A 24,915-nucleotide genomic window follows, 5' to 3' on the forward strand; every position below is an offset into this window, starting at 1 on the left:
ACCACAGGCAATAGCACAGTGTTATTACAAGAGCATGAATGTTCAGCCTGTTATTTCCTTACGAGAGAGCCACATTTTTTTGGGAATGCATGCCCGTGTGTGTTTCTCTGTACATAAATTGTTATTGGCTCAGTCTGTGGGGCAGAGCGTCTTTCTTTGTTACTGAAGACAGGTATTTTCTCTCTCCCTGAAGTGAGAGAACATCAGGTAATTACGTTTCTGAAGAATGGGCCTGTATTAGTTTTTTATTGCTCTTGTAACAAATTACCACAAACTTAAGGGCTTAAAACAACTGAAAATCTTACAGTTCTGGAGGTCAGCAGTCTGAAATGAGTTTCCCTAAGCTAAAATTAAGGTGTCAGCGGGGCTGTGTTCCTCCTGGAAGTCTTAAGGGACAATCCATTTCTTGCCTTTTCCAGTTTCTAGGGGCTGCCTGTGTTCCTTGACGTATGGCCCCTTCCTCCTCTGTGAAGCCAGCAGTGTAGTGTCTTCTAATTTATTTCTGACCCTCATTCCTCCCTTTTATGAAGATCCTGTGATTAGATTGCACCCACTCAGAAATCTAAAAGAATGTCCCCATCGCAAAATCCTTAACTGAATTATATTTACAAAGTTCCTTTGCCATATCAAGTAACACATGCAGAGGTTGCAGGGATTAGGACATAGACATCTCAGGGTAGGAGCATTGTTCTGCCTACCACAGGGTCTTTCATTTCCTAGAGGAATGAAGCACCAATATTCTTGTTCCTAATAATCTGGGCTCTGGGTTCCATGGGAATTAAGGCTGTTCCTGATAGGCCATCAAGGGCAGTTATGGGAGAAGAGACAAGAAAGTGGATGCCCCTCACTCCTGTTATCCGGCTACTAAGGCCTCCCTCCGGGCTTCCTGATGGCACAGGCCTGGGCCCTTGGGCTAAAATGCCCTACTATCGTCACCGAGGTAACGCTTCCTCAGCCTTTAGATAAGCGGTTTCTTTTGAGGTTCAGCTGCTCTGCTCTTGGGCATTGAGCTGGGTACCCCATGCTGGAGTAAGGGCGGGACCTTTTCTGACACGGGCATGTTCTTTCTGGAGCAAACATTGCCTGTCGCAGGGACCTGTGTCAGGGGGAGCCTTGAGGTGGTTGGCCTCAGGATGCACGTGGCTGTGGCGAGGCAGCTCTCTACAGTGGAGGCCGGCCCTGATGACAGCTGCAGGCCTTCAGCTGGCCGCACATTCCCCACTTACAGGGGTCCTGGGAGGCACATTTCTTTGTGTCCACCACTAGCACCTGCTCGGTGCCAAGAACTTTTCTAGGTGCGAGGGATATAGCAGGGAACAAAACAGATGCATCAAGGGCAAAACCTCTGCCCTTGTGCATATTACATTATTAGCAGGGAGAGTCAGAAAATAAACAAATGAATAAATAATATGTCATAGGTAGGTGGTGATGAGTGCCATGGAGGAAGAGAAAACAAATAATGGGGGACCGAAAGTGTCGGAGGAGGGTTGCAAAGTTTAGAATGGGGTTAAGGAAGGCTGCACTGAGAAGGTGACATTTGAGTAAAGACCCGAAGGTGGTGAGGGAGGGAGCCATGTGGACACCTGGGAAGAGCCTCCAAGCGGAGGGAAGTGCAAGGTTCAAAGTCCCAGAAGTGGGAGCAGCGAAGGCGGCCAGTGTCGTCGAGGGAGAGTCAGAGGAACTGAGTTCAGGGGAGCGCTGGGCGGGGGTGCAGCAAGGTCACGTAGGGCCTTGGGAGCTATTCTAATGATTTCAGTAAGAGAAGCCACGGGATGGTTCTGAGCAGAGGAGGGGCATGATATGATTTACAGCTCTTTTTAAAAACATCTATCAGTGGTGCTAAAAGAGGTCCTGTTAAGAAGAAAAAAAAATTAACAAAATTGCGGAGTCATCCCGGGGCAGCCTGAGGAGCTCATTTGGAAACACCTGGGGACGATGCCGACCTTCAGTCACCCAGGGAGCCAGGGGAAGCCCGGGAGGCGGGGTTGCTGAAGGAGAGCGGGGAGGACCAGGGAGCCGACCAGGTGAGTTCCAGGCTGAACTCAGTGTAGAGCATGGCATCTTTTCTGGGTTATTCTGGTTAATTATCACACCTTTTGACTACTTTCCTGGGTAAAAGAATGTGGTCATGTGAGAAGCCGAGGCACTTCTGGATTTTTTGGTTTTAGTTCTTGCTTTAGCGTGTCTCCTCACAGTTACAGGTGATAACCATAAACCGGGTTGATAGTTGACCAGCCTGAAAGGGCTCATGGGTCTTTTGCACCCACAGAATTGCTCCACTCGATGGCTGCTATTTTCAAGGATATATTTGTGTTACATCAGCTTCTTTAGTGTTTGAAGTGGTATATGTTACTATTTCTCAGTTTTGTTGATCTAACCTTCATTCACCAAGCACTGAGGGAACCTGCTGAGGCTTTTGGATGCATGCTGGTGACGCAAGAATGTGTACAGAATTAGGTGCTTGCAGGCGTAAGAGCTGGTAGTCTAAAGCTATGATCCTCAAAGTGCCATCCTGGACCAGCCCCATCTGCATCACCTGGAACTTGTTAAAAATGCAAACTTTTAGGCCCCACCTGAGACATACTCAACTAGACAGGAGTGGGGCTCAGCAATATGTCTTGTAACAAGCCCTCCAGGTGATGCTGAGGAATGTTAGAATTTGAGAACTAAAGATTGTAACACAGTGGTTACTAGAGCAAAGCCCCAGGTGCTGGGTGAGTTCAGAGGAGGTGGCCCTAACTTGATGCAAAGGTGGACCAAGAGGATGGGCTGCCTGAGATGAGCCTCAACAACAGTAGGAATTAACCAGGTAGAGCAGGTGGGAAAGGGCCTCCATGCACAGGGAGCAGGCCAACTGTGGAGGCCCAAGCCCACACTGCATGTAGTCCCCTGAGGGTGCAGGGTTGGGTGCCTGGTGGGCTCTCCTGATGAAGGTGAAGAGGTAGGTAGATATTAAGTCCTTTAAATACTACTCCTAAGTACGTTTCCTGGCTTTATACCCTCACATAAGACTATTGCTCAACTCTTGGTGACAACAGCTGAAGTGGAGATCAGAATCACCTTCTCGAGCTCTGTCCTCACATCTCAAACACCTGCCGTCACAGTCATGGCTCATGATAAAGCAGAAAAATGTTTGGTTCAAAATACTGCCTGAGGGGCTCCTCCTGAGATCTTGTGTTTCAGCCTTCTTGGGGTGATGCTGACATTCTACTTCTCCAGAATGATTCCTCAGGGAGGGTGGTGGTTCCAGGCCATCCGTGGAAGTGCCTATGAATCAGACATTTATACTGTGCCAATCTTCCCTCAGCGCCCTGCTCCCCAGGACTGCCTTCTCAGCAGTAGCTCTTGAAGCACTCCCCTGTGCTTTTGGTCTGCCATACCTTTATTCCTCTAATTCTTTGCCTGCACTGCTCCTTGCTGTTCTTTTGCCATTAGTTAGGTATTCTGTAGCTAAATTACAGTACTTGGAGAGGAGAGCTTTCCCAATATTTTGTCCTATGCTGGAATAACTTCTCTAACTCCAGGTAAAGTATAAGATTGATTTTGAGATTTTGATTTTAAATAAATTGCAAGCTTCCAAATGACCTTACCTAGCATTTTCTGCCTGACATTTAAGTTACTTGCTGACCAGTATTTTTTCTAAAAGACTTTTTACCTTTTTCTCTATGGGCTTTTTATCATTGCCTCGAAGGGCTTCTGTTGAAAGGTATATTTTAACATGTGATTTTTCAGTTGTGAAATTTCAAAGGGGATTTGTTAGACTCTGTAAAGGACTCTGATTCCAAGACGTTTAAATGGAACTGTTTGTTTACTTTATTCTGTGCAACCTCTGGCAGGCGGTCGTAATCAGAATGGCTTATTCCTATAGTAAGTATTGGGGGGGGGGGTTCGTTTCCAAGTCAGGAGAGAATGCTGGATTGACTCTTAACTGCATCCCAGTGACATTCTTCCTTTTTGCCTGTGCACCAAGTTTATGAGGGTGAGCAGTGGAGTATGCCACCAATATAAAAAGCTGTCAAGAGTGTGACTTTCCCATTAAGTACATTCACCCGTCATCTGGACAGTCTGCAGTTATGCACTATGATTCTTTCAGATGCTCTTGGCTTCAAGGTGGCCATGACTTTTCTTTCCTTATGAAACCCAATCTGATTGACTTCTGGAATGAGGGGCATGGTGGACCCTCCCCAGGGAAACAGACATGTAACTGCTGGAAAAAATTATATATGAGATAAATAAAAATATATAAATATATATAATACATATATAATCATAAATATATTTGTTTCATATAATTTCATATTTATATATGATAAATATATAATTATAAACATAAATATTTAAACATATTTTATATAATTATATATAATCTTCAGCAGTTAAATGGCTGACATTAAAAATTTCTGGAAATGATCCTAAGGGCATATAGAAAATGGAGGAATATTTAAAAATCTACTAAACCTTAAGAACCGTGAGCATCTTTAGCATCTGAGCCATGACCTTTTCCCTGTGTCCCCCAGCCCAGTGTGATAGAAACTATACTCTGAGGATGAGCCCCAGGGGCAGCTTGCCACTGGCGCCTCTCACCCGTCCCCAGCTCCCTGCTACAGGAGTTCTATCCTGGGCAGGTGCTGCTGAGACGACTGGTCTCCCTTCCCCACCCAGTGCACACTTCCAGGGCAGATGCTCCCTCCCAGGCATGGCAGGCTTGCTTACTGGGCACTGAAACACCCACCCCAGCTTGCTTATAAGGGTTGTGTTTTTTTTTTTGCCAGGAGGTGCAAGCTGAGAAGGCTTCCAGGGGCTGCCATCCTTGCCCAAAGCCCTGCTCCCAGCACAGGGTAGTACCCTGGGAGAAGCAGGGCATTGCCCAGGCCCCTTGCTACACTGCTTTACACAGAGATAATGCCCGGAGGGATAGTCAGGTTATAAGAACAGAGCTCCACAGATCTCCCAAAGGGGACTGACTTCGTTTGCAACAAAGAATGGGCAAATTCATGCTCTGACATTGTTAAAACAATGATCTTGGTGGTGACTACTTAGTGGTGGTTTTCGTAGGCTCATAGCTCCATGACCGTTAAAGCAACAAGCAAAATGACAGAGCAGCCAGAAGTTTCGCAGAGGGAATCAGTGAAAGAAACAGCAAGAGCCCTCCTGAGATCCGAGTGGCCTCAAAGATTGGCAAGACTATGCTCCTGAAAATGGGCCCTACTTAACTGGATAAGATGGGAGCCATTTATGCCCCAGAGCACTGTCAAAAATCAGAGAGGGATCAGGTAGCAATGACTGGGGACTGACAGGCATGACACCAATTAGGGGCAGTGCAGCTCGGATCCCAGGAAGACTGTGCGTGCCCAAGACTTCACCCTCTGAGGAGCGACTTCAGGGGCTAAACATGGGGCTGGGGGAACAGGTTTCAATAAAATCGTCCCCCTAGGTCAGGAACAAATAAAAAACAAGCAAGACAACAATAGCAAGCCCCAGAAGGGGCAGCCGTGGTGGTTCAATATCCAGAGTAGCTATACTATTTAAAATGTACAGTTTTGCATGAGATATGCAAGGAAATGGGAAAATGTGACTCATACACAGGAGAAAAAGCAGACATAGAAACTTGCCTGGGAGGGAGCCCAGATTTAGCAGACAAATAATTTAAAGCAGAGAGTATAAATATGTTCAAAGAAATAAAAAGAAAGTTATGTCTACTGGGATGGTATTGTCAAGGTACTAAAAGAAAACAGCTGTCAGCCAGTCATCCGACATCCAGCGAAGCCAATTTTCAAAAGTGAAGGTTAAATAAAAACATTCCCAGAAAAATAAAAAACTGAGGGAATTTGCTGCTTGTAGACCTGTAGTGGGAAAAATGCTAAAGGAAGTTCTTCAGGCTGAAAGCAGCTGATACCAGATTCAGATTCAAATCCACACAAATGAGCAAAGAAACCAGTAAAGGTCATTATAAAATATGGTATATAATTGAGTATCTCTTCTCCTCTTCTTCTCTTAACTGATATAAAAATCAGTTGCACCACCAATATGTATATAGTTGTATTTTTCAGCCCATAATGTATAGAAATGTAATATATTGGAAAACCACAACTCAGAGACGGGGGACAGGGGGACTAAGCTGTTTCGAAGTAAGGGCATGATGTCGGATGCTAATCGAAGACATAGGAAGAAATGAAAATCAGAAATGGCAACTAGTCAGGTTAATATAACAAATTCCATAAAAACAGACTTGCCCTTCTCCTCTGAGCTTCTTTAAAAGACATGAAATTACACAAATACTTATAGAAATGTATTGTTGGGATTGTAACATATATTGCTGTGAGTGTAGACCAACAGTAGCACTCAAAGGGGGGTGATGGATAGAGCTCTATAAAAGCGAAGTTTCTCTGTCTCACTAAAATACAGCTAGTGTGTAAGTTATGATGCATTTTGTAAGCTTTAGATCAACCACTAAGGATATAACTCAAACGCTAGATAGTTAAATAACCATTAAAGGGAATTGGAATGCTCATAAATTGCCGGGAGTGTTGTAAAATGTATCCCACGCTTCTCTCATGAGGGCCTGTGGTTCTCACTGCCACCTTTCTTGACTTACCTCCAAACAACCATAAATGACCCCCAAGCATTGGTTTTTATAAAGTTCTTGGAAAATGTATAAAATTATAAGAAGAAAATGAGTGAATATCATCACCCAGAAAATTATGTAAAATACAACTATCACCAGTTTTTCTCTGAATACCTATGAATGCACATTCATTTTTATCATAATTCAGATAATAGCATATATATAAAGGTTTAGCTTGTTTTAAAAAATTAATATTATCTCCTAATTCCCATGGCACTGATGTTCGGAAATGTAATTTAATAACTGCCTAATATTTACTCTATGTATACATAATTTATTGAATGCTTCCACTGTTGGACATTGAAGTTGATTCAAGTTTTTTTTACTCTAAGAAAGTGCTGTGTACATAAAGCTTTGTCTGAATTTGACTATTTACTTAGAAGAAACTCTGATAAGGTATGAACTTTTAAAAGGCTCTTAATGTGTTTAGGCAAATTGCTTTATCAAAAGGTTACATGAATTTTTGTATCAACAAAGCATTTATAGGGAAGCTGTAAAGGCAAGTGGTGAAGTATGAAAGTCAAAAAACTTGGGTTTGAAGCCTGACTAGGTGTGGCTTAGCGGTTGAGCATCGACCTAGGATCCAGGCTATGGGGGTTCGATTCCCGGTTGGGGCACATGCCCGGGTTGCAGGCTCGATCCCCAGTTCGGGGTGTGCAGGAGGCAGACAATCAATGACTCTCTCATCATTGATGTTTCTATCTCTCTCTCTCCCCCTCTCCTTTACTCTCTCTGAAAACAATAAAAATATATTAAAAAAAAACACAACAAAAAAACTTGGGTTTGAAACCTGGCTGCAGCACTGCTAAGTGTATTAGTAAGAGTTCTCCAAGGAAACAGAACCAACAGGGTGTGTGTGTGTGTGTGTGTGTGTGTGTGTGTGTGTAGAGCGAGAGAGCAGAAAAAAAGATTTAAGAAATTGGTTTACACAATAGTGGAGACTTGGTGAGACCAAAATGTGGTAGGGGAGGCTGGCAGGCTGCAGGCCCAGGGAAGAGCTGCAGTTCAAGTGCAAAGGCCACCTGCTGGCAGAATTCCTCTTTGCCTGGGGGAGGTCAGCCTTTGTTCTGTTAAGGGGCTGAAGAGACAGAAGCTCCAGGGAAGGGGCTTACATGGTGTAGATCAACGCTTACAGTTAGCTCGCTGCATCTGTGGACTTCCAACAGCAGATTGAAAACAGTACAGTTGTTTATTGAAAAAAAATCTGTGCGTGAGTGGACCTGCACTGTTCAAACCCATGTTGTTCAAGGGTCAGCTGTATATCCCTGGCTTCTCAGCATTTCTGTTATTTACAGTAGCTGGCACACAGTAGGTATTTAGCAAACGTGACCACAACAGGATGTTTCTGCTTAAGATATAACGGAGATTGCCGTAGACCTTGGTCATTGCATAGAAGCAGGCTCTCCGGTACTAATCACTCCCGATCCCTCACACTCATCTATTGGACTATATATTTCTCAGTTCTGCAGGGACATCTCTTAGACATCTTTAAATTAACATGCCCCAAACAGATTTCATTATTTGCTCCCTCAACACAGCAGTTTTCCTTATTTTCCAGCTGTTCAGGCCACAGATCCTCGATTCTTTACTTTCCTTCACTCCCTACATACAGTTGATCTGCAGACCCTCTCATTTCTACTTCCCTGAATTCTTCACTTCTGTCCGTCTCCACTACAGTGCGCAAACCCAAACCTCCAGCCTCTCACACCTGAACCGCTGTAACAACTTCCAACCTCCTCTACCTGCGGCTGCCCCTTACACCCTTCCTCAGCTTCTCCTGTGCAGAATAACTAGGCCACCTCTTTAAAAGTACCGAGTCCATCTTGCCGCTCCCCACTTTAAAATTTTCCATTGGCTTCCCATGACTCTTAGAATAACATCTATATTCTTTGTCAAGTCTGTAGGGTTCTGTAAGCTCTACTTCTTGCTAAACTCTCCCATCCTATCATGTCCCACTCTCTGTCTTGTTTACTATGCTCCCGGGATATGGTTTTCTTCTCTAACAGCCTCTTTCAAGCTCTCTTTTTGACGCCTGCTTTCTTCCTTTTGGGTCTCAGCTAAAACTTGACTTCCTTAGAGAGGCCTCTCCTGAGCACCCTTGCGAGAGGGGTCACCCCTCCTTCCATTTTCTCTATCCTACCGCCTTGTTCATATCCTTAAACTCTGTGATTACAGCCTCCCTCATTAGAACATAAATTCCACGAGGGCAGCTGCCTTGTTGAGCTTGTCTAGCTCTGCCCCCAGGAGCTAGCGGCTGCCGATGCCATCACAGCTTTCTTGGATGGATGGATGGATGGATGGACGGACGGACGGACGGACGGACGGATGGACGGACGGATGGATGGATGGAGGAAGCAAGGAGTGAAGGTTAAGAAAGGATGTAGATCCTGCTTACTCGATACATGTAGAGGGATTGTCGGACAGAGGAGAAAAGTTCACACTCCTATCCCTACCTGAAGGGCATGCGCTTTCCTAGAAGTGGCCCAAAGCACTGCCACGTTAAGCCAGCAGGGTGTCCTGGAAAGACCCTGGAATAAAATCGATCCGTTATATGGTAAAGTTAATTTCCTGTGGAGTTGCTCTGCTTTCTAAGGAGCTTGTTTTCTCCCAGAAGCCTCTGGGAAACATACCTAGACCCAAGCCTTCTCTTCCAAGTTGGACTGACGTTCATTCATGCAGCGGGCCTCGGGATGCCAGTGAATGCTTCACCGCCGTCTCCCCTCCACACCCCCAGCAACTGGGGGGGTCAGAACGCCTGCCTGGCTTTTAGAGTCCAAATAAAACTCTGGATAGGTAACAGCACCTTGACCCATTAAAAGTCCCTGTGTTCACATTTGCTCACTTTGTTGTGGGAGTAAGTTACAAAACGTACATTTTGAGGGAAAAGGGAGCCTAGAGAGTTCCTGGGCACTGCGAGGCCAGTCCAGGCTGGGAGCCAAGGATCAAACATGATGGTCCTTGCCATTCGGGGAACTTCTGGTTGGCTCCGAGCAGGGGCACAAAGGGAACTGCTTCTCGACAGAAGTACAGGGGCAGACTTGAATATCCACAGTCAGGTAGATGGAGGGTTTCCAGGTTCCCCTTCCGGGTCATCTGTCTGGAATGGCATCTAATGCTTATCTCTCCTGGTCATGAAACAGCGTTAATGCCAACAGTGTGGCTAGAATCTGGTGAACTCAGCTCCGTTCCCTACGCTATGCCAAGTCACACAAAGAAAGCTCAGTAAAGACACTGAAATCAAACCTAGAAAGACCCTACAGCTCACCCCGTAGCTAAAGTTTCTCCTAAACATTAGTGCTTCTCCAGTCACCCCAGGCCCTGGGCCTATGGGCAGGAGTACTGTGCTGTCTCTTGGAGATAATCAAGATTTAATAATCCCTGTTCAGCTATTTATAATTCACTTTCAACTTTATATCTGAAGACCTTACCTCCTGTTCCTATTTTTGTCAGGACTATAATGATCACTCTTTTTACGCAGTGACTAACCTCCTGCCCTCTTCCTGGCGCTTTCTGCCTCATTTGTAGACTGCATTTTTTCTCTCCTGGCCTCATTTCTGTCTTTTTAATTTCTCTATTCCTATCATTTCCTCTCTGTCTGAGCACACAGTATATAAAATGTGTCTGGCAGAGGGATTGGACTTTACCTGCAGCAGGTCAGTATGAACTTAAAATGGTGCTAAATTAAGGAGAATTATGGATATTGAAAAGAATGAACTGTTTCTACCTTTAAAATATTTGCAGTTTTGCTTGTGTCAAAGTTAATTTTTACATAGATCTAATTATATCAAAAGTATTGTACCAGTTAACTGTATAAGTGTTTTTGCATTTTCCCAGCTCCTTCTAGCCCTCAAGTTGACCTTTTCTTGCCATACAACAGCATGTGATGTGTTAAAAATAGATTAATGTACCAGTGAGTGTTGATAGCACCTATCAAAATATTACATTAATTTATTTTTTAAAATATGTATGTGATCTGCTCTGATTTTTAAAAGGAACTACTTAATTTAAAAATAACTACTTTTCTTACATTAAATTATACCGAACTTGATCATTTGGAGGGCTTGGTTATCGGAACGCGGAGGCATGACACATTGCCCTGGTTCTCCTTTCACATGATCTCTTTATCCTGCTCTTGATTTCTGGTCCATACTCTGGTTCAGGGAGGCTGTGACCTGGAGAAGTGTCTTCATGCCAAGGCACACAGATCCCTTTGGTACTCCCCGAGCAATTCCGCTCCCTTCTCTCCTTTAGCTCCATTTCTTAAAAAAAATTTTTTTTCCAATTGTGGTTGACATTCAATATTATTTTATATTAGTTTCAGGTGTACAGCATCGTGGTTAGACAATTATGTTATTCACAAAGTAATGCTCCCTATATTTCATGTACCCACCTGACACCCTACTTAGTTATTACAATATTATTGACTATATTCCCTATGTTATACTTCACATTCCCACGACTATTTTGTAAGTATCAGCTTCTGCTTCTCTCTTTAAACTGAATTTATTGGGGTTCAATTTATTGAATTTACATGAGTTCACAAAACCATACAGGTGTCAAGCGTACAACTCAATAAAACATCATCTGCACATTGTGTCGTGCATCCATCACCCCAAGCAGTCTCTTTCAGCCCCCATTTCCCCCATTTTGCCCCCCTCCATCTACCTCCACCCCCCTTTCCCTCTGGCTATCACCACACTGTTGTCTCTGTCTATGAGTTATGTGTGTGTGTATATATATATATATATATATATATATATATATATATATATATTTTTTTTTTTTTTTGCCAATCCCTTCACCTTCTTTCATCCAGTCTCCCAACGCCCCTCCCCTGAGACAGCTGGACAAATACCATATGATTTCACTTATACGTGGAATGTAATGAATAAAATAAACTGACGAACAAAATAGAAACAGAGACATGGATACATGGCACAGACTGACAGGTGTCACAGTTTGCACTTCTTAAGCCCTTTACCTTTTTCATCCAGCCTCCCAAACCCCCTCCCCTCTGGCAGCCATCGCTCTGTTTTAGGCATCTCTGTGTCTGTTTCTGTTTCGTTTGCTCACTTATTTTGTTCTTTAGATTCCGCATCTAAGTGAAATCCTATGTTACTTGCCTTTCTCTGTCTGACTTATTTCAGTTAGCAAATGACTGCGTGCTCCAGGGGTCCAGCCTAGGAGGGGTTTGTCGGAGATGCCCTTTCATTTCATGCAAATGCTACTCACACCGGTGAGTTAGAGCTGAACGCTGATGCCAGAGTGCGGCTGTAAATCATAGACGGGTAAAAGAATAGTGGGTGGTTGAGATGTAGGAAGGAATAAGAAGAGCCAATTAATAGTGATACATTTTCTAAACACCTGTCTACGCCTGCCATTGACCAGCGTAATTAGGGTGATCGTGAACTTGAAGCCCAAGTGGAACAGCATGAGGCGAAAGCCTGGCCTAAGTCCGGGCTGCTTCACGATACGGGGTGGAGGAGAGAAGCCAGAGGAACTCAGATGGAGCAGCGTCATTCAAGTGGCACAGTCCTTTCTTAATCATGGGCATTTTGTCCTAAATGAGTTTTAGAAAATGATGAATTTTTTTCCTTCTGGAGAAGTACGGAATCTTTTACGGGATCTTGAATCTATGACAAACCTGCAAGCTTGGCTGACGTTTGTGGTTTGTAGGGCAGGGCAGGGCAGGGCAGGAGAGGGACCTGTTTTCCATCCCAGTGTCCAACTTTCTGCCAGTCCATAGTGTGTGTCTGTGTGTAACCCCAATGCGTAAGTAGAGTCCTAATGGTCCTGTCTCTACGTGGTGTCAATTTCGAACATGTACTCGGCTAAAAGTAGTTAAGAGCCCTACAGCCTCCACTGCTGTCTGTCACAAAACCTACTGATGGAAAAAACACATCTCTGTATTCAGCCAAACAGCCTAAAATTCTTTCTTCCCTATTGCTGCCACTTTCAGTGCCATTCACTTGGGAAACAGCTGCCCCACCAACACGTGGGTCTCTACCTCACCCACTCAAAATTGCAAATGAAACATTTCTAAAGCAGGTCCTTGCCACTCTTTTCTTTCCTCCCCGTGCCCCCTCTTTCCTCCCTCTTCTATTCTTTCTCTTCTCTTCCAAGGAAAATCTCTCAACACTTTCTGGCCTGATTTATAGTCTCCAACTCTTTGACCTTCTAGTCCATCCCTGCCTAAGCCCCACAGCACTCAGTGTAGTTTATTGTGACGGGCAAGGTAAAGTTTGTCTTCTAAGGAGAGTTTCCAGATTTAGCAAAAACAAAATAAAATGAAATAAAAAAAAATCAAAAACAAGTAGAAACTAGACCCTGTTTCATGCAACATTTGGGACATATATGCATTAAAAAATTAGTTGTCTATCTGAAGTTCAAATTTAACTGGGCAACTTGTATTTTAACTAGTTACGCTGTTTCTAAGGGAATGGTAATGTTGAAGGAAATGGGTTCATTTTTTAAACTTTATTGAGGAATAATTGACAAATATAGTTATATATATTTAGAGTATATACTGTGACGACTTGATGTACATTTTGGAATGATTACCAAGGTCAGGGTAATTAACATGTGCGTCACCGTGTGTGTGTGTGTGTGTGTGCAAGAATGCCTAAGATCTTCTCTCAGCAACCTCAAGTATGCAATACCATGTTAATAACTATAGTCACCATGCTGTACATTAGATCTTCAGAACTTATTCCTCTTACAACTGAAAAATTTTCCCTTTGACCTACATCACCCCATTTCCCCTCCTCTCAGCCCCTGGCCATTCTATTCTCTGTTTCTATGCAATGTTTTGTTTTGTTTTTTCCTTTTAGATTCCACATATAAGTGACACCATGAAGTGTTTGTCTTTCTCTGTTCGGCTTCTGTCACTTAGTTTAGTGCCCTCAAGGTCCATCCATGCTGTCACAGATGATAGGATTTCCTTCCTTTTTTATGGGGGAAGAATATTCCATTTTATATCATGTTTTCTGGATCCTTCTTACATCAAAGGACATTTGGGTTGTTTCCATATCTTGGTTTATTGTGGAAAATACTGGGGGTGGATCAAACATGGGGGTGCAGACATCTCTTCAAGATACTAACTTCGATTCCTTTGGCTAAACATCTAGGAGTGAGATTGCTCGATTACAGGGTTTTGTAGAGTATGTTTAATTGATAAGTTTAAAACAGCAAAGGAAGACATTTTTGAAATACTACCTAATGCATTCTGAACCAGGAGGAAATCCAGGAGCTCTCTATATATACAGCTGCAAGGATGGTGAGAAGCTACCAGCATGGGGTCTTGAGGCCAAATAGTACCCAGGCTTATCCTGTGATTCATTCAGATTGCATTCCAGTTATTAGGATTTGTAACTTTTCCATGCTATGAATAATATAAGTATTTTTTTTAAGCAAAACTAGTCAGCAAAAATACATGGAATAGGACAAATGGAATTTGGAACATACAAATATGTGATAAGAGAACCAAGTAACTGCTTATGAGGACAAGCTCATATTTATTGCTTTCTGCTTGCCAATTCTCTCATTGCCTCCTGCTCTTTTTCTCTGCTTCTATGAGTCCTTTTTGCTTTTCTCCCTGGAACTCATCCTCCCTTATTTCAAAAACATCTTACCTGAGTGCATACAAATGCACAGGAAAGTAGCCTCAAATCCACCTGAACCATCAACATCTGCTTTCAAGTATTATGAGTCCACGTGTTTGTTAATATGTCCCTCCGACATGCACCTAAGGGGCACACGCACTGTTTGTCTGACATATTAGACAGCAAGCAGGCTCAGGGCAAAGACCAAGGCTTTGCATCATAACAGTGGCATGAAGACGTTTAACACAAATGCTTAAGACAATGCATTGCTGTCTTCCACTTGCAGCAGTGGTGAGTTCACTCTGTCCTTAATTGCCACGATTAGTTCAATACCTGACTAATCACACTTCTCTGAAATAGAGCTGCTAGCAGTGTGTGGTGGTGGGCCCCTTGAGAAGCACTTCTCACTGTTGTTTTTCTAACCTAAATTTCCTTTCCCTGGTCCCCAGAATTAAGGGAAACACTGTGTAAATCCAAGAAGTAATAGGAATTCTTCAGCTTCAGCATGATATTTGCTCAAAGCTTAACACCTGCCCCCATCTCTTTGGGGAAATCATGGAGATCCTCTCTTCTGTGATTTGAAGTAGATGACATTTTCTTGAGAAATCTGCACATCAAAAGTGAACAGAAAGGTTGTCGTTTAGTACAAAGCCTCAATAGCTGAAATTTCAGCCAGTCTTTCAGAACATAACTACTGCTTCTCTGAAGCGTTTGCCAGCTGATGGGGACCAGTCACTGGTATTTACTAGATTTAACCCTATTCTGGAATAACTAACCATGGCTCTAAGTTAATTTAGTGGGCTTTGTTTGTTTGTTTTCTCTTTCAGTGGAACCTGATTTTGCTTCCTAGGAGTAATGATTCCTTCATACTGTATTAGCACTTTTCTGGTCCCTGAGCCAGGCTGGTTTGAATGATGTTGGTGAGATGGAGGCCTTAGGTTTATTCCTTCCTGAGTTCATTCATTTCATAAAATGGGGAAACCATATTCTTGCCTATGTGACTCCTTAATGCAGGAGGTGTTCTAGTGGAGGCTTGGGGTCTGGTGGAGGGCAGGTGGGAGGGCAGGTGGGAGTGGGACGTTAGGTAGGGGTGGGGGCCATTGATGGTGGGATGGGAATGCAGGTGCAGGTGGGGGTGAAGTCTGGTGAAGGCGCATTGGGAGTGTGGGTGGGGGTGGGTGAAAGACAGGTGGCAGTGGTGGCCGCTGAATGGAGGGTTTGGCTCGTTTGGTTGGAAGCACTGGGGCTCCAGCAGATTTTCCTTAGAGCTGGCAGGAGCCAGTCTAAGTGTACCAGTCACAACATGCTGAGACTCAGTGTCACAGACACCATCGCTCAGATCAGTAAGCTTCTAAAGCTGAAATATGCAAAACCACATCCTGGTTTAGATGATCTTTTTAAATGTAGATTGGCCATAATATAATTTCAGAAATACATTTATTCTTTCAGATCAGTGTTTCAGATTTCTTTGGATATATTCCCAAAGGTAGAATAGCTGGGTCATAAGGCAGTTTCATCTTTAATTTTGGGAGGAACCTCCATACTGTTTTCCACAGTGGCCGCACCAGTCTGCATTCCCCCCAGCAGTGCCCTAGGGTTCCCTTTTCCCCACACCCTCGCCAGCACTTGTTTGTTGATTTATTGATGGAGCCATTCTGACAGGCGTGAGGCGATATCTCATTGTGTCGTGGTTTTAATTTGCATCTCTCTGCTGATTAGTGACATTAAGCATCTTTTCATATGTCTATTGGCCATCTGTATGTCCTCTTTGGAGAAATGTCTATTCAAGTCCTTTGCCTATTTTTTAAAAATTGGATTGTTTGTTTGTTTTTTGGTGTTGAGTTGAGTTTATAAATTTTGGATATTAACCCCTTATCAGATGTATCATTAGCAAATATGTTCTCCCATTCAGTGGGTTGTCTTTTCATTTTGTTGATGGTTTCTTTTGCTGTGCAAAAACTTTTTAGTTTGCTCTAGTCCCATTTGTTTATTTTTTCTTTTGTTTCCCTTGCCTGAGGAGATATATCAGAAAAAATATTGTTATGAGAAATGTCTGACATTTTACTGCCTATGTTTTCTACTAGAATTTTTATGGTTTGGAGTCTTACTCTTGCACCCCTATGTTCATAGCGGCGCTATTTACAATAGCCAGATATGGAAGCAGCCTAAGTGTTTATCAGTAGCTGAGTGGATAAAAAAGCTGTGGGATATTTACACGGTGGAATATTATGTGGCTGTAAAAAAGAAGGAAATCTTACCTTTCATGACAGCATGGAAGGTATTAGGTTAATTGAAATAAGCCAGCCAGAGAAAGCCAAATACCATATGATTTTACTTATTTGTGGAATCTAATGAACAAAATAAAGAAAGAAATTAAAAACAGACTCATAGATACAGAGAACAGACTGAGAGCTGTCAGAAGAGAGGGAGGTTGTGGGGCTGGGTGAAATAGGTGAAGGGATTAAGCAAAAAAACAAAACCCTCTTAGACACAGGTATCAGTATGGTGATTACCAGAGGGAAATGGGGGTGAGGGCAGGTAGAAGAGGATTACGGGGGGATAAGTGGTTATGGAAGGAGAGTAGACTATGGGTGGTGAGCACACAATACAATATACAGATGATACAGAATTGTACACTCGAAACCTATTAACTAATGTAACCTTAATAAATTCAATGAAATATTAAAAATAAATAAATACAAATTTATATTTCCAGGAAATTTTCTGTTTTTCTTTTCTATGCAAAGGCTTTAGATATTGATCTGAATTTTAAAAAATTATTCAGATTTGCCTTGCTTGCTTAGAGGATCACATTTGCTACCAAGAAAAATAGAGTGACTTACAGTTCTGGTGGCTTTTACTCAAATTGTCAATTGAATGAAAGTCATCTGGACTCGCTTCACTCTCATCTTTTATGTAGGTTTTCCACCTTTATTTCTACCTAGGACTTTAGTCTTAGTCTCTCTGTCCCTCTCCGCCTCCTAGCTGGGCCCTAAATTTTTCATGTTTTCAGAAACCTTTAAAACAATCTTTTGTTGGAATTCCCCAGGACTCAATTAGAACAAATCTGATAAACTCCTTTGCACTAAGATGAAATTGATGATAAGGGCATGTACCACTAACAGACAGGATTTGCATTTCACAGGGATCTAGAAGCACAGACTATCAAAACTTTATTTTATTGAAGAGAAAACTGAAGCTCAGACAAGTTGAGTGAGTGACTTGCTTAGTAATATGGCTTTTTATTTTTGGCATAGAATTGAAATCTAGGTCTTCTATTTGTAATGCTATTGTAATTTTCACTAAATCAGTGTTTCTCAACCTTTAGTCATCTCCATGCCCCACTTACAAATTATTCAATACACTTAATTAACCTTTTCTTATATAAGTTTGTCTTAATATTTATAAAATTATGAATTTGAAAATTATGGATTTTAAATTTAGACAAATGTAACTTATATACACATAACTATTCTAACATACACTAAAATAAGTAAAACATTGCTTAAATGTAGGCTTCCTAAAATCATCTTGGGGACCACCAGTTGGGTATGGCTTCAGCTTAGGAAACTAGGAAACATGAATTACAGCTGTGATCTCTTTTAATGCCCTAACCTACTTCTCTGGGAATTTTTGGCAGTTTGGTTGGTAGCCTGGAAGAAGGGAGAGAGGGGTCTCCTTGATCAAATTACTCCACAGAGCAAGTGGTCCACTCTTTGGGATCAGCATTCTTGGGTTTTGAGTAAGATTGAAGCCAGGGCAATAGCATAGATCAAAGGGTAAACTATGTGCCTTTTAAAGTAAGGCCTTACTTGTAGCAAATCTCAACTGGAAGCTTTTTTAAGAGGGAAAATTATTTGGTTCCATTGTAATGTTAGACACCTGATGGTATAGAAGGGTAAATCAGACATAGCCCTTCTCTTTAAGAAGAAACTGTCTTCAAATGGTGATCATTGCAGGTAGGTGGAAACAAGTTCCACTCTAACTGCAGGGAAATGGGACACATTTCAAAATACGCCCCCCTCCCCCCCTCTGAAGTACCATGACCATTCCAAGGAGGGAAAGCTGGTGTCCCATAACTGGGAGTGAAAAGAGTAGGGATGAGTTGCTGGGAGAGTTAGGGTTAGAACTGTGCTTCAGGACAAAGGATGTGAAGAGGGTGGGAAGACAGGGAAAGGATATGCTGGTAAAATAGGGATAATGCCAGGCTCCCTGTGCAACTTTTGCTGCCTTGGACTTCTGTTGAGGGGATACAGGGTTGGAAGACTCTACTTTCAGTTCCTATATGGCCACTCAGGGTCTTTCCTCAGCCTTGGTAGAGATCTTGATTTTGTGTTAAGAGCTTGGAACCCTTGTGTTTATTTCCTTAGTTTAACTCAATAAGTTATATTCAAGCAGATAAGTGAGCAATTGGTTCTCCAGGGCTTCATGCTGCTGTGCCCAGGATCCTCACCCTTCCTTTCCTGGAGGTGCTGAGTCCTTCCTCATGTGCTGAGAACTTGGAGAACTCAGCCCCCAAAGAAGAAAAAACTAGACTTTGAATCTGGAGTTTCCTTTAAATCTTCTTGCTGTTTTGAGGACTCCCAGCATTACCACCGTTGTGGACTTTTTATTTGTTTGATGTAGATACACTTAATAGTGCCTATGTGGGCCAGGCACACTTATGAGCACTTTACAAATAAAAACCCTCCTAATAACACCACGATAAAGAACTATTATTACTCCTGTGGCAGATGAAATCAGCGCTCTGCCCAGATCCACCACGTCCCCTTTAACTTTTTCATGTAGACCAGCCCCCAGTGTACTGTCAGTCCCAATAACTGGCACTTGTTTGTCTGACATAGACCTGCCTGAGGCTGCAGAGCCTACTTTGCCTGTGTTTATGTAGAGCCAGAGAATTTGGAAGTTTATGTCTCCTTTGCTCAGCCCTGAACTCATGACTGAGAGGTATATAGATACTCCAGCTCCCTTGACCCTGATAAAGATGACTTTGAGGTAAGACCAGCACCATCTCCAGTGCTCCCCTATGGGTGTGATTCAAGGTTTCCCTCTGTGGATTCTGCTTGATATCACATGTTCCCTTTTTATCTCTGTTTCACTTCCCCGCTCCGCTAATAGTATTCCTGAGAATGCTTCCTAATAAATCTAAATTTTCATCTAGATTATTATTTCAGAGTTTTCTTCTGGAGCTTTCTACCTGAGCCAATCCCAATTTTACAGTTAAGGAAACTGAAGCCCAGGGAGTTTAAGTAATTTGCCTAAAGAGACTCAGCTGGTAACTGACAGACCTGGGATTCTAACTCCAGCACTTTGGCTTCATTTTAGCTTTGAAGAGCAGGAGGAAAGGACCATGGAGCCAGATGGGGCAGCTGAAGGAGCCTTCTTTAAGGTAGATGATGCAAGGATGGGGATTTCCTAGGTGTGCCCATGGTTGACGTTAGACGAATTGGAAAGGATGCTCTGGAGTCAAGTTGGAAGCTATCATTAGACAACAGAGAGGAGAATTTGTGAATGGAATGGTGGTTGTTAGAAGTTGGAGGGAGGGGAAAATTGGGACTTGTGTTCAATTGACATAAAGTTTCAGTTACACAAGATGAATAATTTCTAGAGACCTTTTGTAAAACTTTGAGCCTATAGTTAACAATACTGTATTGTGCTCTTAAATATTTTGTTAAGAATATTCCTACCACAATAAAAAATAAAAGAAAAAATTGAGAAGCGTAACGGCATGGTCAAGAGCACGAACTTCAGTGTTAGACCGAGCTGGTGTGGACTCTGTCTCAGCACCGTCTAGCTGTGTGACCTTGTTCAAATCACAGCGTGTCTCTGGGTTTCTGATTTTTCACCTGGGAAATGGGGTTAATGATTTCCACTTCATGGGTTGCATGAAGTAGTTCACACTATCCCTGGCACATATGTAGCCAGCACCAAATACCTTATAGCCATTATAATTCCCATATCTTCGCAAAAGATAGTGTACAGGAAGGTAGAGAGAACTGGAAAAACCTAACAGGGTCGGGAACAGAACAGATTCTTTATAACGCCCAATTACTTCTTCCTAACACTATGAGTGCAAATCTTCAGTTACATTTGTCTTAAAGTATTTGTGGTATTTTGGGGTCTATCCTGGGGATCCAACCATCATGCATTGCCTTATTTTTAACTGGCAAATATATTAAAAAACCCAAGAAATAGACCTAAAATGTGATGTAAATGGAGGAAGCCTGTTTATACTTTAGAAAGTCAAGATCCACAATTATTTACCAAGCCATTTATGTCAACTTTATTGGACATAAAAGAAAAAATTGTTGCAAAACAGATGCTGAGAAATATGACAATATGACATTCCCCAGGTGACCTGAAATTGTCATTTTATTCTCACTGGCCTTAATGATGCAATGTGGGGATACATTTATAAAGCTCTTGGCACAGTGCCTGCTAGAATGCTGTTCATTGGGTGTTAACTGGCTTCCTTTACCCCTGTCCCATATACCTGGGATTCTTGGGGAGGGTGTGCCCCTGGGTTTCAGGGACCCTGGTGTTCATGGTGTTGACATTTACTGTAGGATCTGTAGATAGATTTTGTAGACTTCAAAGGGTTTCTTGTACTGGATCTGTTTCAAAAGCCTGGTACAGGAATACTTTAAAAAGGACAGGATGGTAATCCTTCTAAAATGCCAAAGAAGTATTTGAAAATAAGACAGGTCATCCCTATGTCAATGTCAAACCTCTCTAAGCAGCTAACACCATCTCTACAGTCACTGAAAGAGACCATGAAGTTACTGTTTCTGTGAATAAGCAAAATTATATCCTTTGACTATTTCCCTCAGCTTCTTAAAGTTCTTAAAAAGAATGAAATCTTATGAAAATTATGAATAATTAACATGACCTCTTAGTTTCATTAATTATCCATAGGATGAAATTTCTATAGAACAGTAAATCATAAGACTTAGAATATTGATTTATCTTTTGTACATTCAGGGTTTGATTTAACAAAATTGATAGTAATTCCCTTTACTGCTTTGTGCATTAATGTATTTAACAAGAAATGAAATTCAACAATGAACATTCTTGTATTTAAAGTAATGGAGAAAATTCTGAGTTAGTGCTTTCTGAAAACAATACATATAAAGAGCAAGCCATAGAAATGATTACATTTTCATGCAGATGCTCTTTCATTATCTGCATCTTCTCAGTCTCTTTTATCAATGTTTTTTTCTGAGATTTTCCAAAGAAAATAGAATGGAATAGGTTGAAAATTTAAGCAGGATAACATGGAAATTTAAACAAATCATATGAAAATTTAAATAGGGCAATTGTTTATTTATTTTAATCTGATTTTTAAATTATAGTTTACATTCAATGTTATATTAGTTTCAAGTGTACAGCACAGTGGCTAGATAATCATATACTTTACAAAGTGTTCCCCTGATATTCCCAGTACCCACCTGGCACCATGCAGTTATTGTGATATTATTGACTATATTCCCTATGTTCTACTTTACATACCCCTGACTACTTTGGAACTACACATTTGTACTTCTTAATCTTTTCACCTTTTCACCCAGTGACCCAACACCCCTTCCATCTGGCAACCATCAGTCTGTTCTCTGCATCTATGAGTCTGTTTCAGTTTTTTTTTCCTCACTTATTTTATTCTTTAGATTCCACATATAAGTGAAATCACATGGTATTTGTCTTTCTCTGACTGTCTTATTTCACTTAGCATAATAGCCTCCAGCTGCACCCATGCTGTCACAAATGGTAAGATTTCATTCTTTTTTCATGGCTGAGTAATATTCCATTGTATATTTGTACCACCACTTTTTTAATCCATTTGTCCATTGATGGGCACTTGGGTTGCTTCTATACCTTGGCTATTATAAATAATGCTGCAATAAACATAGGGGTGCATATATTCTTTTGAATTAGTGTTTTGTATTTCATTGGATATATATACCCTGAACTGGAATCACTGGGTCATAAGGCAGTTTCATTTTTAATTTTTTGAGGATGTTCCATACTGTTTTCCACAGAGGCTGCACCAATCTGCATTCCCACCAACAGTGCAGGAGGGTTCCCTTTCCTTCACATCCTGGCCAACACTTGTTTGTGGATTAGGGCAATTGTTGATTAAATGAGGTCTCTGCCTAGGGGTCAGCAAAGGGACTTATCAGGCCCTTTTAATATATAAAGTTTTATTGGAACACACCCATTTGTGTCCATATTGTCTGTTTCCATTTTTATGCTACTATAGCAGAGTTGATTGGTGACTGAGACCGTGTGGCCTGTAAGCCTAAAATGTTTAGCTCATGTTTTGAAGAAAATAGTTTCCTGGTCTCTGGCTTTTGCCATAGGTCTGAGAATAGTCTTTCCTGATGGTCTCTAAAGAATACTTGGATGGATTAAGATGGAAGGATGCTATATGTCAGTATCAGTCTCCAGATTCAGGTTAGAGCTGTTATTGTTGCAGAGAGTGGAGTATGAGGAATTGGGCTGTTTAATCCAAGTGTTTGTGCTGTTTGGAGCTTGTCATCTGCAGTCTGAAGAACTGATAGATTTACTGTTTTTTACCCCAATGCCATATTATGGGTATAAAGTCATCTGAGGGTGCCCATGGAGAGTTCTGGCAGGGATTAATGGGGCCTTTTGTGGCCCCGATTATTCTGGCAGATAAGTATTTCAAGACCACATTACAACCTTCATCCCATGCAGCAGGTCCAGCAAGGACCTACATGGAAGACCCCATGGACTGGGCAGGGCTGGTCATTTATAGCCAGGGGTACAAGATTCACAGATGCTTGGGACCTCTAATTTTATCTAGTCCAGTATTTCTACACTGACAAAGAAAATCTGTGTTCTGTAAGTTAAATCAAAGTGTTCCACCATTAAAAGTGTATAACGAACAGTTTTAATTTAATTTAATAGGAAAAAATTAATAGCTACATTAATCAATTTCACATTTTTCTTTTAAAATTGCAGAACTTTTTGGTGCCTGCTATATTTCCCTTTATTATTAATTCATGTACAGTATATGCTCATTTATCCAACAAATGTTTCCAGCAGGCCTTTTATGTGCATGTACCAGGAACTGTGTTAGAGGCCTAGAATATAAGAAACGAGACATAATCTCTGTTCTCATGCAACCTAGTCTAGTAGGGTAGCCATAAAACAAGTTGTTAATATCTTTGGAGTTAGGATGCCTGGGTTCAAATCCTAATACCTCCACTACCTAGCAACCTTCATCACATTTCAAAACCTCCTCATGCCTCTGCTTTCTGATATATAAAATGTGAAAAATAGCTTATAGGGTTGTAATGGCTCTGACTTCAATTCTGATGTGTGGGTTTGTCTCCATAACAAGCAATTTTCTGACACCTTCTGGGTGTCCTACAATTTAACTCAGTTCTGATACTATCTACCTGGAGATACCATCAGATCCCACAGGTTAAGGATTCAGTCCCACCAGACTTCTCCCTCTCTGCATTTCAGATGCCAATCACAACTCCAGGTTGTCACCTGCTTTTCTGACTGGTTCTAGATTGGAGGTGCCAGTGACCCACCTCCTTGGGCTGCTGAAACCTGACCAGGGCTCCCTTTCCCAGACACAGTCACGGTGGCCCGCACCTGCCTGCACAGAGGAGTGTGGGCTTGTAGTTCATTTGCACAGAATGGTTGCTGTTTGTAACTTGTCCACCCAGAGCAGTCCCCTTTTTATAATTCACTCAAGGCATAGTTTATGCAAACAACAGACCTGATTCCTGATACCCTGGCCTTAATTTGTTCTCTTTCCTATCCAATTATCCCCTGGTCTTCATTGTATATAGGTGTTGTCTTGCAACGAGTCTAAGTTTAAAGGAATCCTAGTTTAGTTTCTTCATCTATATGCAGATAAACACTGTATCTGGTGGACGTGAATTATTATTTTTTTTGGCTTCTGGGCATCCATTTCTCCTTTTGGTCACTGTTCTCTGATTTTCCTGAGGACAGTCACTCCTGCCCACATGCTCAACTCAGGAGATTTGGGAGGGGCTCAGGCAAGGGTGGGAGCATCAGACTAGACTTAAACCAGTCAGCACCTCATGCTCCCTGACCACAGAGGACCATAAACCAACCAGGATTAAAAAGATACAGTGGGATTTCTTTCCAGGGTATCCTGGCCAGGAGATTCTGGACTTCAACAAAAGATGTAGGGTCTGGAGCTGCTGCAGTGGCCTTGAGAGTGCAGCAGTGGAGCCCCTCTGAGGATGAACTAATAGCCTGGAAGGCTAACTGAGTGGGGGAGAGAAACTGAGCTTGAGTTACATCATTAGGATTTGAAAATAGTTGTATCTGAGTCCAACCATATTCCTGAACATTTTATGACTTGAACAGATAAAGTCCCATTTTTGCTTAAGCACATGTGGGTGGGTTCCTTTGTGATTTGCAGTTGAAGAGTCCTGATGTACCCCTTTTGAAGCCCTCTGGTCTGCAACTAGACCCAGTTCCCCCATAGCTATAAACAATAAACTTAGTTTGTCCTGTCTCAGTCTTTCTGGGTTTCTTTATCTCTCTATCTCTTTTCCTGTTTCTGCCTTTCTATATTTCTCTCTGTTTTTCTTTTTTCCTTTGGAAAACTTTAACAAACTAATGCTGAGACTTTTTATTGTGATGAGGTAGAAAGAAGGATATTTTCTATTAGCCCAAAAG

General features: G+C 42.0%; 1 long non-coding RNA gene across 1 annotated transcript in view; it reads left to right on the plus strand.

The window, feature by feature from the left end:
* Positions 1-21,614, plus strand: part of LOC308567757 — a 319,467-nt gene extending 297,853 nt beyond the window's left edge. Inside the window, exon 3 of the long non-coding RNA XR_014000369.1 lies at positions 21,601-21,614. This is a non-coding gene — a long non-coding RNA (uncharacterized lncRNA). The remainder of the gene's footprint in view (positions 1-21,600) is intronic.
* Positions 21,615-24,915: the final 3,301 nt, after the last annotated feature.

This window comes from Miniopterus schreibersii, assembly GCF_964146895.1.
Source record: "Miniopterus schreibersii genome assembly, chromosome: 15".
In the NCBI taxonomy this organism is placed as follows: domain Eukaryota; kingdom Metazoa; phylum Chordata; class Mammalia; order Chiroptera; family Miniopteridae; genus Miniopterus; species Miniopterus schreibersii.